At 40.3% G+C, this 13,643-nt stretch overlaps 1 protein-coding gene and 1 long non-coding RNA gene across 3 annotated transcripts in view; one reads left to right on the top strand and one right to left on the bottom strand.

Moving 5' to 3' along the window:
- Positions 1-13,643, top strand: part of RNGTT (RNA guanylyltransferase and 5'-phosphatase) — a 229,558-nt gene that overhangs the window by 122,400 nt on the left and 93,515 nt on the right. The window lies entirely within an intron of this gene.
- On the bottom strand, positions 6,299-9,234 carry LOC120639001. Its single transcript, XR_005661084.1, has 2 exons — positions 9,172-9,234; positions 6,299-6,583 (listed from the first exon to the last, which is right to left on the bottom strand). It is a non-coding gene; the product is annotated as an uncharacterized LOC120639001 (long non-coding RNA).

Raw genomic sequence — 13,643 nt, 5'->3', positions numbered from 1 at the left:
CACTTGAATTCCAACTTAGATGTATATAGACAACACATACGGTGTCAAGAGCTTTGACAGCGGTAGTTTGCTGTTTTTCATATTTATTTAAAATATATTTTTCCTCTAGGTTTTCCTTGGAGGAAGTCATGTTTTTAGCAAGAACCTGGTAGAGAAAATGATTCCATTTTTCTGCTTGGCAATACAAAAGCATGAAAAGAGGAGCCAGCTTTAAGCAATCATGGCCAAAATTTAGAAAACAGAAAACCCATTTCTAACTTACAAAATAACCATCTTAAATTTTTTTTTCTCATTTTTAGTTTAGTACTAGATTAGGTTATGCTGTTTTTCAACACATCTCTAGAAATTAATTTAATTAAATGTGGCTTGATATTTAATTTGCTAAAAATAAGTTGAGAAGCAGTGGGGCCTAATGGAAAGAGCCTGGGTCTGTGAGTCCTAGGATGTGGGTTCTGATCCTGCCACAAGCCTGATGTGGAACCTTGGGCAAGTTACTTCACTTCTCTGTGCCTCAGTTTTTTCATCTGAAATGGGGATTCAGTACCTTTTCTCCCTCATCTTTAGGCTCTGAGTCTCATGGGGGAAAAGGACCATGTTCATTCAATTCATTCAATAGTATTTATTGAGTGCTTACTATGTGCCGAGCACTGTACTAAGCACTTGGAATGTATAATTCAGCAACAAATAGACACACTCCCTGCCCGATGATGGGCTCACAGTCTAAATGGGGACCCTATTTTGTCAGACCTTATTATCATGTATCTATCACAGTGTACAGTGATTGGTATAGAGATGGTATAGAGAAGCAGCATGACTCAGTGGAAAGAGCCCGGGCTTGGGAGTCAGAGGTCATGGGTTCGAATCCAGGTCCTGCCACTTGTCAGCTGTGTGACTGTGGGCAAGTCACTTAACTTCTCTGTGCCTCAGTTACCTCATCTGTAAAATGGGGATTAACTGTGAGCCTCACCTGGGACAACCTGATTACCCTGTATCTACCCCAGTGCTTAGAACAGTGCTCTGCACATAGTAAGCGCTTAACAAATACCAACATTATTATTATTGTTATAGTAAGTGTTTAACAAACACCGTTATTATTATTTTATTAATAATTCTTGAAACAGATATAAACATTTTTATTTGTCTATCACCTAGGTTAGCATTTCTGACTCTTTATAGCTGAAGTTGCAAAGTTTAATAATCTTAGTTTTGCTGTTAAAAGTACATATATAACTTGGTATATTTAGGCCACCAACATAGTAGTAGTGTAAAATTCAGTTAGTTTTGGCTTGGTTTCTAGAACATGCGTGTTTTTTTTTTAACTTGGCTATAATGTTCTTGGCCTATTACCTCTTTTCTAGAATTTTTCAAAGGCTGAACTAGTTTTAGTATTTTAGTCAGAGGTGTCAACTTATCATTTTGAGTGTGAGAGTGAAAAAGGGGAGCAATTTTTAGTTGATTGAGGTCTTGGAATACACAGGTTTCAAAGAGGTATTTTGGGGGGTTTTTCAGCCTTGATTGGAAACTCTCATGTCTTTGTGGACACCTGGAATGAGTAAAATAATGAGAGTCGAGCTCGAAAAGCAGGGGGACCCATTACCCGCATGAACCCCTTGAACTGTGGTTACCTGCAGTTTTAGTCAGTATGAGAACATAAGGCAGTGGTGGCTACAGTAGGAGGGAGAAGTTGAAATCAGATGATAGATGGAAGTGGTGATGGTGGTCATTAGTTGTATCTGATGACTTTTCTCTTTTATTGCTCATTTGAGAGGTAGATACAGCTGGAGGCAAGAAGCAACCCGGAAGGGCAGTCAGTGCAGTTTGCTTTTCCTCTCCTGCTCTGATGATGATAGACCAGGTGGGAGTAAGACAAAACAGCTAATGGGGTTTTTGGTTTCTCCAACCCTTCCTCTCCCCCCCCCCCCCCCCCCCCCGACCTTGATATACATCATCTATCTCCCCCTGCCTTATCCCCTGCAATCACAGGCCGGGATAATCATGCCTAAAAAAGCTTTATTTGCAGGAAGTCGCCTTCCTCAGAGTCCTCCCTGGTCCGGTTTTCTCATCATCTATTCCAGAAGACTTCCCTTGAACTTGAGTAGCCCTGATGTGAGCCTTTTGGGAGATCTTGGATTGGAATGTATATGTGGAATCATAGAGCTGGGGAGAGTGAGGAAGAGTGGAGCCACTTGGGGATGAAAGGAGACACCAATGTCCTTTTCATCCCCAAAGATGGTGTGACAGCAGGTCTTTGTTTCTGCCTCCATCATCTCAAGGTCACTGGTCTTTAGGAAGAACCCAAGCTAAGATATTTGCAGCAGGCAGTCTTCTTAGGCATTTGAGTGAACTGTGTGTTCAACATGGAACTTGATTACTACCTTAAAAGAAACTATTTTGTCTACCCTCCATCAGGATTGTACAAGGGCTCAACAAAAATCTGGAAGAATGCCAAAAACCCATCTATTCCATACACAATGGGACAGTGGGAAGTTTTAACAAGGAATACATGTTTTCAGTGCATCTCCTTTTCCATGACACTCTTTATTATTTTCTTTTTTATTCTTCCCATCTATTCCTTTTGTCCCCAGCTCATAAATGTTTCCTATTCGTTCTTTATTCCCCAGCTACCTCATATTTTCTATTCCACTACCTGATGCTCTTTATCTGCCTGTTTTATCTCAGGAAAGAGAAAGTGCACATGACTGTAGCAATAATAGTAAACCATATAGAAGTTGCTTATTTCTCCACATATACTATATTGAAATGTTCTTCTAGGTAATTATATTCCTGGCTTTTTTTTTCCAGGCTGAAATAGGAAAGCTGGCGTTTTATTTAGTGAATGGGTTAGACTACCTAAAGGCACATAATGCTTAATGAGTTGCCAGAATGACGTTTCTATTTGTTAATCACCCCTACCATTCTTTCTAAGTCAGTAAAATGGCTAAAGCTCTAGATTTTGTCAAAAATTGAGGGTCCTTGTCCACTATTTACATGCTAAGTAATATATTCATCCAAAAACTTGGACTTTTTCCCAGTTGTTTAAATGGTTAATGTACCATTCAGTGGGGGGCAAAGAAAGCTCTTTTGAGAAGTGTTGCTAAGCCATTTATATCATCCAGCAGCAGTGGAGAGTTCAGCATATCATTTGAACATATTTACATATTCTTGGGGTAATTTACAATGGTATGTTTATTTGATCTTGTCACAAGTGAAAATCTACAAAACAGGAGGAGGATATGCATTTTACCAAAAGGATCCCATAGCTGCCAGCTGCATCATTTGATTGTACTGTCACCTCCCCCAACACTTCCACTTGCTGTAATAACCTCTGAATATACACCAGGCTGTTTACCAGACTGTGCTGCTCTTTTTCTTCCACAAGCAAAGCTTATTTATCCCTGAGCTGGGACCTTTTGGCTTTTGATGGACCATAATGAAGTATCCTCATCCCCCACTGAGGGACGCCTGGACATGACATGGCAGGATCCTGAGGGAAGCTGTCTGTCTTGTTCTGAGGAGGTTAACTTTTACCATTCTTCATTATGCCGCCCTTTTGTTTTCCACAGAAAAGGAGAAATTAACCTGACCCCACCAAGGGTTGATGTTTTTGGGGCTCTCTTGAGCCCACATGTTGCTATCGTAGCCTCTGCCTCTTAGCAACTCTTTAGCCCCTAAAGAATAACATCTCTAAAATGTCGTGTGATTAAACAAAATACTGAATGTGCTAGCAATAGTTTTCTTCAGTCTCTTTGGTGTAATAGTGAGTATCGATTTAATCCATCCTTTTCCCTTTCTTTCAGTCAGTTACTTTTGTCCTCTTAATGTTCTACATAGTCCCTGTAGCATGTTTCCTATGGTTTCTCCTTCCCCACCGATTTGCCACCTATTTTCTCCATCTGCAAAGACTACAGTGGGCATAAACACAATCCTGTTTAGATTTGAATGTCCCCTGCTCCTCAGATCATCTCCTGCTCAGATTCCATTAATTCCCAGTAGTTTAGAAATGTTACTTTGAATGAACAGGCCAGGTGACAAGCTGCTAAATCCTGAATCAGTTGCAGGACAAAAGATTTATTTATTTTGTTTCTTTCCTTTGCCCAGCAAACAAGGCAAACTGGATGGAAATGAAATTATTTTCCATGAAAGGAAGTGAATAAACAATTTTAATTCTTATCCTCAGGAAGCAGTATGCCTGGCCTTAATGGAGATTTGATAGTTGAAATATTTTAAAACTAAGTATCACATTAACGGTATCACTAACCCAGCATGGCTGATTGCCTATTAATTTCCTGTCCCTGCCCCTGTTTTAGTAGGCCCAATGATCACCTTCATGTAATTCACCCCCAAATCTCTAAGGTCACCACTCTATGAAATGAATCAGAAAAGGTCATCATTTGTTAGGTGGCAGTGCCATTTTCTTCTTAACTACCTCATGCAGCATAATTGCTGATTTGGATTTCTTATCTTGGAATATGCTTTTAACATTTTCTTGGAAAAATCATTATTCAGGCTTCACCTGGCGAAGTAAATATCCAACTATGGTACTGTATTTCTCTCTCTGACCCAGTTGACGCTGTGGCACCTTCCTGAAGTCTAATAATTTTTGCTCTCCCGATCAGTCATATTTATTGTGCAGTGCTGTGCACTTGGGAAAGTACAGTAAAATGAGTTAACAGTTAGTAGACACATTCCCTGCCCCCATTGAGCTTACAGTTTTCTTACTTCTTTCCTCTCTTCCCCTGCCTTCATGTTTAGTAGCCCTGTTGTTTTGGAGCACTTTGCGGTCATAGCTCCACAGAGGCCCTGTCTGTGACCGTTTGGAAGGAGGGATGGGGAGGGCACTGGAGATGGGCAAATTACGTGTGTCCCTTTGGCCTCAGTGTAAACTACTGCCTCAGCCCAAGCTTTATGAGGACTAAGGGGAAGTTAGCCTTCTCATCTCCCATCCTGCTGCAGACCATTGCTGCAGCCCCAGCCCAACTTCTACAGATATGAGAGGGGCAAAAACCCACAGAAGGGAGAGTGACTGATTAAATCCGTCCCCCGACATACTCCCATTCTGCCCCAACCCCGACCAGAATGCCTGCAAACAGACACATGTATTGCCCTCTCACAGAGATGGATATCCACACCCACCCAGTTAGCCTCCATGCAAAGCATGAGTAGTAACTGAGAAAGATGGGAAAGGGGTGAGAAAAGGTGCTGGTATCCACCCCAGTGCTTAGCACAGTGCCTGGCACACAGTGCATAATAAATACCATAATTATTATTAAAAGGAATAAGAAGCTGAGGCCAACATGGTTGAAACCACTGTCCAGCCAGAAGCCCTAGTGTGGACAGGGTGGAGCCAGAAATTCAACCAAGCGGAGGCGTTGGTGGAAAACCGAGGGGCTGTAGGTGCTGGTAGTTGAACATTCCCACCTCCACTGGCTTCTGTGCACCCCGTACTAGGAATCCTCCAATCACTATTTCTGCTCAGTGCCTTCTTGTCACCGCTGCTCCAGTTCACTCAGTGCTTGGCACATAGTAAATGCTTAGCAAATACCATCATTATTATTCACTTGCAGTACGATGCGACTAAATGTGTGTGTGTGTACCTGTCCCCCACCTCCTCTCCTAGCACCTTCTACACTTCTCATGCCCATGCATCGTATTATTGTTGTTTTTGCACTGAAATCATGCTGTCATGCTGTGCTTCAAGGATCTGGGTCCTGTTTATGCATTGTGATTTACATCTTTCTAGAGGATGATTATGGCTGCTAGACAGATGCCCTGATTCATGGTGTAGACAATCTGGTGCTTTCACACTTTGATAAACAGCTAGGGTAATCCGTGTTTCCTTGATTCTCATGACACATGTCCGGATTGCGTCTTGAACTCCGTTGGTGGTAGTTAAGCTCATCTTCTGCTGTCGTTTGTTGTGGGCTCGTTAATTGACTGCATTCTCTCACTACTAATAACTCAGAGATTACAGTGATGGGGAGGTCTCTGTGTCAGCCAAGATGTCCTATTAAAGCTCACCATTCATGCATGTCCCCAGTATGTCAGTGGGTTGAAGAAGTTGTATGTTTTTGGCATTCAAGTGGGATTTTCTTAAAGAGAAGTCACTTGTAAAAGCCATCTTTGTTCCTATTCTGATTCATTTATTGCTTGGCACCTGCCCTTACTGTGAAGATCCAAGTAAAATGCCTGTAGGCTTGATGCCACCCTCACAGATGGTTGCGAGTGTATATAGTCAAAAGACCATGAACGTCTGTCAAATATCAGCTTTGAGGCAGAGAACATGAAGAAACACCTATAATTAAGGAATTTAATCTGTAGTTTACTGTTCTCTAATGGCGAGTAAAGCTCATCATAAAAGAGGTCTACCTGCAAAGGCTTGTAATGCTTACTGGCAGAGAGAAGTGGCTGGGCCTAGGATGGATGAAGATATTCATTTTTCTCGCTCTTGGGTCCAACCCTCCAAGGAATTTGCAGCCAGCGTCCTCCCCTTCTCTCCAGTTTCACCAAGGGAGACAGTAAATCCCTTCAATCTCTCTTGAAGACGTAGACTTAACCCATGTTCTTTTGGAGTGCCGAGAAACTCCTGAAAAGTGATTGTTTGGTTTTAGGGGGAGCATTTTTTTTTTCCAACATGCAGGGAAGGGGCAGGGACTCACCTTCATCCAGCCCTCCTTCCCCCCCCCCCCCCAATCCTCCAACCGTTACCCCCTCCCCACTCTTCCAGCTGGTGTGGGAGCTCCATCAGACCTGGAGGTGAACCAACCCACGGTGCTGTGGAAAGGCTCCAAGTGCTGACACAGTCACACTTTTTCAAAGAACTCGTTTCACCCTGTACTTCATTTCATATTCTAGATAAATGCAAAGGATTGCAGAGTAGAGAAAGTTCTTTCACTAGGTAAAGCTAGGTCAAGGACTCTTGAATTAGCGAATGTTCTTAAGAGGATAAATAAATCTATTCCTCTCCCACTTGGACCTTCAAAACAGAATCCATACAAACACACAAATAATTCTTTTTAAATGATATTAGTTAAGCATTTACTGTATGCCAGGCACTGTACTGGGGAAGCAGCATGGCCTAATGGATAAAGCTTGGGCTTGGGAGTCAGAAAGACCTGGGTTCTAATCCCGGCCCTACCACTTGTCTGCTGTGTGACCTTAGGCAAGTCACTTAACTTCTCTGTGCCTCAGTAAAATGGGCATCTGTAAAATGGGGATTAAGACTGTGAGCCCCACGTGGGAGACCTGATTACTTTGTATATACCCCAGCGCTTAGAACAGTGCTTGGCACATAAGTGCTTAACAAATACATAATAATAATAACTGCTTAATACAGTGCTCTGGACACAGTAAGGGCCCAGTAAATGCCATTGATTGATTAGCAGTGGAATAGTGGAAAGACTAGCCTCAGGAAGAAGAAAGGTAAATAAAGGGTTCAGATCAACCATAAAGTGGATGACCAGACCCTAAATAATCCCTTGTTGTCAGTGCTTTAATTCTCTTGGGATCCCGCTACCCTCATCACTCTTGAATATTTGTAACTACTGTCCCATGACCCGGACCCAGGGGCTTCAAGGCCCGCCCCTCCCTCTCCCTATCTGGAATGAAGGCTTTATTTATATCCCTGAGGATCTCAGTGTCAGAAATCCACTGGGGCGAAGGACTCTCTGTCTTAGCCTCAGCCTGTGAATGGTAAATGTGTCTTTGCATTTTATAGGCTGAATTTATTGCTGAAGCCCTTGTTTCCATAGGATGCAAACCATAGTGAGAAGGATAAGATTTAGGTGCAAGATCCAATAGTATTTCTTCACCCTCTTTCCAGATATTTTACCATTCTGTAGCTGCACTTTTGAGAAGTAAATGCTACCATTAATTCTTGGAAAAAAAGTCATTTTGTGTTGAGAACATTTGTACTCTTAAATATGCTACTCGACTATAGAACGCAGTATGTCTTTATTCTTGGGTTGTCATTTTCATTGCTTAATTTTGACGATTGTGATTTAAGAGTTTAAATGTATCCTTATAATTTAATTGCTTACACTGATAGTATTTAAACATTAATTATGATCTTGATAGATTATTTTTCGCAGTGTCCTTGGGGTAAATTGTTTTTCATTTATAATAATGACATTGAAGCACCTTTTTTCAGTTTTTACATTAGTTTTTTCCATTAAATGCATGTTTTTAGCAGTTGTTTTCTAGAGCAGTGGAATTTCCCTTCATTGTGTTTAGCAACATAAAAGTTTTGCCTTGAAATCTTTAAAGCACTTGCATAGTGACTGGAAAAATATACTTTTATTGAAGTTAAATTTTTATCCCACATGTGTTGTAAACACAACTAGTTTATATTTGCAGAAAATATGTAAATTGAGTCTTTGATTTGCCATTTTACATAATAACCTTGCATAAATTTTCACTTTATATAAGACACTGATGAGCAATTAAAAGTGGTCCTTCACATTTCAGTGTACTGCTGTCACTGGTGACAGTGAGTTTGACTTTACACTTGTTTTAAACATGTTAACCAAATTTGAGCCTTATTTGTGTCTTGTTTTTAAGGCACATTTATATTGTCCAGTAGATTTGCACTGACAGTAGCAATTATTTACTGACCTTTTAATTCTCATTTTTGCATTTATTTTAATTGCCAAAGAATGTATTCGGTGTATCCCTAAGCAAGCACCTCTACTAATTTTATAGCTTATCTGTATGGAAAACAGAAAAATATAAATTAGCAGCCCTTAAAAATACAGCATTGTCTGTCACTGAGGAAAAAGAAATATTTTGAGAGTCGGGAATAAAAAATAAAATTCTGGGTTCTGTAAAATTCTTGGAACTTTATTAGAGAAATGAATGGTGTGTGTTTCTGCACATTTATATCTTACTAAACAATAAAATACATAATCGGTAGCGTATTGCAACCAGAGTGTTGCTGTCAAATAGATGTAATATAATTCTTTTTTATGTTTTCACCAGTCTCTTGCTTTTCTTTGGGGTAGGTCAGTTCAATCTTGTGCCTGCCGTTAATCAGTTTGCCCTTAGAATTACAGTCAGCTTGGGTTTTAATATTGCATACTTGTGAAATATTAATGCTTTTATTAAATCTTTACTACTGCCAGGTATATTGAATGTTATGGATAGGCTGTAAAATGAAAATTGGAATTAAGTTAATACCTTGTCTTGGAGCACATTAGGAATGAGAGTGGTTTGCCTCAGTGTATCAGGGACGATGTTTCCATGGTGAGAGCTTCTGTTTCCATGACACTTGCTTGCATTTGATAGGTCTTCAACCGAAGTAGGGCTTTGTTTCCTGGCACACTCGGAGGGTGTTATTCCCTCCCAAAATGTGTGTATGGTTCCTCTTCCTGGTAATATATAAATTTCTAAGGGATGCTACCAGTGACTGGCCAAGACATAAAAGGCAGCTTGATTATTTTTGTTGTTGTTTTGGTGGGGGCTGAGAGCGGAGGAGTGTAAGCTCTATTCTTTGGCACTGTATGCCATGCATTTTCAGTTTCTGTTAAGGGGAAGAGGAAGAGGGGGTGCAGTATCATTATCTTTTTTTAAATAATGTCCTCACGTGCTATGAATCGCAACTAAGTGGAAGAGCAATGTCTCCTATAGTGGCGGCTCGGCTGCTTAGTGTGGAGTGCGTTCGTTCGTCGAAACCAGCATGCTAATGAAGTGATATTGGTAAGGGAAGAGTGAAAGGGGAAATAAATTCTACCTAGGACTTAGAGAAAATTGCAGAATCAATAGGTTGCTGGGTGGAGGGAGAAGAGTGCAAAGAAGAGAAGCTCAATTTTCTTAGAATTTAAAACAGATGCAATGTACAGCTGATTCGCGGGCTCAGCTTATTCTTGCTGCTTTTTCTTCTTGTTTTTAAAAAAATTCCTATTTTATTACAACAATTTTCTATCACTATTTTGGAGTATTTAATGTGTGTTGGTGATGGAATTGACATTAGGGGCAGACTCCATTTATATTAAAGGCCTTGTGGAAGAAAGATAGTTCTTGACAACTTGGTTTACGGTATTGAATTCTCGAAATGAAGACAATCTTCTCCCTTCATTCTTTGTCAATCAGTATATACTTTATACTTGGTGGCTTCCCATACAATCAATGGTCTTAAGTGCTTACTGCGTGCAGAGCAATGTACTTACCTGTAATTTATTTTAATGTGTGTTTCCCTTCTTAGACTGTAAGCTCCTTGGGGGCAAGGCTCATGGTTTTTTGCTTTTTTTTCTGGTATTCGTTAAGCACTTACTATGTGCCAAGCAATGTACTAAGCCTTGGGGGTAGATGCAAGTTCATTAGGTTGGAAACAGTCCCTGTCCCACATAGGACTGACAGTCTTAACCCCCATTTTACAGATGAGGTAACTGAGGCACAGCAAAGTTAAGTGACTTGCCCAGGGTCACACAGCAGACAAATGACAGAGCCGGGATTAGAACTCAAGTCACCCAGTTCAATGGGTGTGACCCATTTAGAGGACTTTGAGCACATAGCCGAGTGTCAGTCGTGGCTTATCCCAAAGCCAAAATTCTCAGTCTGAACTAGGCAGGGAGGGGATGTAGCCTGGAACCAAAGGCTCTGGAGCGAGTGGGTCCAGCTCCCAAAGTTTTGTGGTCCACTCGTAGGTTTGTTGGGGAAGAGGTGAATTTGAAGTTGGGTTAACCTTGAATGGAGATGGTAGCAAATGGTCCACTCGTGAAACCTGTTACATTGCCTTCAAGCTTACTTTAGGCTAGATAAAGATTTCCTCTCCCCCAGGCTCAAAATTGTCTTAGGGTCTCCAGTGTAGGCTGCCCCAAGCCGGGAGGCTAGTGAGGGCGTTAGCTGTGAATAAGGCTACCTTCAATTTGTATTATGGTATTTTTGTTTTTCCAGGGTGCTGTCACATTAAATACCAGCTCAATTTTTTACCAAAGATGAAACTGAGCCACAGAAAATCAAACCATCAATCAGCGGTATTTATTGGGTGCTTTTTGTGTGCAGAAGACTGTACTAAGTGCTTGGGAAAGTACTTGGATCAATGTGGTAGCAGTTAGGATGGAGAGGAAAGGGTGGATTCTAGATAAGTGAAGGTAGAACCGACAGGATTGCGGGACAGATTAAATATGGAGGTTGAGTGAGAGATTTCAGTCGAGAATAGCATCCAGGTTCCTAAGACAGGTTGGTGGTGGTGTCTACACTAAGGGAAAATTTGCAGGGAGGACAGGGTTTGGGTGGGACAGTGAGTAAAAGTGACTTGCCCAAATGTAACAGAGCAGGCCAATGGCAGAACTGGAACTGTTAATACATTAGATTATAAAATTGTGGGCAAGAAACACGTCTACCATTATGTTGTACTCTCCCAAGCACTTAATACAATGCTCTGCACAGTAAGTGCTCAATAAAAACTTGAAATTTCAGGTGACATAACTAGTAATTGTGGGCAAGTTATTTTCCCCTAAGTTCTTTAATGGACATTTCATATGGTAAGACCAGATTTATCTCTGTAGATCAAAGCATTGTGTATACATCAGTTAAATATAGCTTTGGCAGTTATTTCAATCTAGACATGTGCTGATTAATTAATGCAATTCCAACTCATTACTCTATGATTATGCGCTGAAATATATAGCTTGAAAGGGTGTTTTTGTTCCTTATTCATAGTTCAGCATGATCCTATATACTTAATTTAAAAAGGCACATGCCAATTGTATAGTGCAATTGACTAGCTTGCAGTGACAATTATATTCTGACTTCTCATTGGTATTATGTAGAAAGACCCTGATAATGGCATCATATATCCTCATTTCTGCAGGTGGAAGGACTGACTCATCCCCTGGGGACTAACATTCCGAACTGCCCTGGTCCATTCATTGAATGGTTTTAATTTCAATTAATTTGAGTACCGCAAGATCTCAGACTCACAACCCGAATTGATATTGGAAAATTATATCAAGTCAAAATGTTGTACATTCAACCCACTTTTCCCATAGGATCACAGAATATTATATGTGAGAGAGAGGTTCCTGAACAAAGGCAGATAGTATATTTTTTTACTGACTACCCAGAACCGTGTACTTATCCCATTATAGATGAGTATTATAGCTACATTATTGTACAGTGTATTTCATATTAGGATATAATCACATAGTTTAAAAATACAGTTGAGTCATAGGAGAATACTACACTGTTCAATATGCATCCCCCTTCACCTATAAAATGATCTAAAACAATAAGAAATTTTGTGCCTCTCCCCCTTTTATCAAAATATGGGTTTGTCTGATTAAGGTTACCAGGAGAGTTGGGAGGACTTTATGAAGGATTCTTGGGGAAAATCTTCCCAGAGGTCTTCGCTAATGAACTTTCTGAAGTCGTAGGTGTATTTGGTAGCTTTTGCAACTGACTTCAACCCTCTCCATCTTTCTGTGATCACATATACAAAAAGTACTTGTTCCTGTTAGTCTCTTTTAAAGTGAAAAATTCTGGAAGGTAATTGACGGGGTTACTTTGCTTTGAAAAGCACCTAGCGGAGCAGCAAATGCATGTATGGTGACCCTGTAAGAACTATTGGCTGATGGTGACATTTTAAATGCACTATATTTAATTCAGGAATGAGTTCCCTCTGTTTGGACAACAGGACTTTAATTTGTTGACCATCCAGGCCCAGTTCGTGACATATGTGTTTAGTCTTCTCAGTCTTTTGTATGGGAAGATGGCAGGGAAGAAGATTAAAAGAAAAATATTCAGTGAGCATGAAGTAATTACTAGTGTTTTTCAACAGATTATTTTACATTCGGTCTTTTATGGGCATTGGCTTGTGTTTTATAACCAACCCCCACCACCCTCTGGCAAAAAAAAAAATTAAGTCAAACAGCTAAATGTAGCTACTTCAGACATGGTGTGGAACCCTCATTAAGTTCAGCACTACATTACAAAATGCTATTTGTTAAATTTGAGAGCTTTTGTTCTCAGATTCTAATAAAAAGAAAAGTGATTAAAAAAAGAAGTAAAAAAATACTTCAACAAACTTACATTTTAAAATCATACCTATGATTGCATTCAATAGAAATGATTAATGTTCTACAGATTTTTTTCAAATGGTAGAAAATTCTATAGATAATAAAGCAACTGACCCATTATCAGATAATATTGTTTCCATGAGTCATGACACTACAAACACCTCCTTCCTGAATAACTAAGTTAGAAATGCATTTTCAGTAACAGATTGAAGCTTTTTGTTCTATGGTTTTTAGCTCAGAGGTGCCATAAATATGAAGCATGGGCAAGCCTTAGGAGAGGGAGAAAAACAAAGGAACTAAAAAGGGATTCTTTATTACTTCATTCTGCTGTAGTAGCCTGGCTGTAAGGAAAGGAATAGCACAGGTCAACCCAAAAGGCAAATGGGAATGCTGTGAGGTTGTCTTCTCCTGATTTGTGAATTTGAGTGAGAATTGACATTCATGTTGTACCTGAGGGGAGACCTTGGGTTCAGAAGTGACATGAGCCGGTCGGAAGAGCATGGGCCGGGGAGTCAGAGGGCTTGGCTTCTAATCCCAGCTCTTCCAGTTGTTTGCTGTGTGACCTTGGGCAAGAACTTCTCTGTGCCTGTTTACATAAACTTTCATGTACTCCAGCGCTTAGAACAATGGTTG

The sequence above is a fragment of the Ornithorhynchus anatinus genome, chromosome 19 (assembly GCF_004115215.2).
Source record: "Ornithorhynchus anatinus isolate Pmale09 chromosome 19, mOrnAna1.pri.v4, whole genome shotgun sequence".
Classification (NCBI taxonomy): domain Eukaryota; kingdom Metazoa; phylum Chordata; class Mammalia; order Monotremata; family Ornithorhynchidae; genus Ornithorhynchus; species Ornithorhynchus anatinus.
The sequence above is the reverse complement of the archived record's forward strand: the minus strand, read 5'-3'. Positions and strand labels throughout refer to the sequence as shown.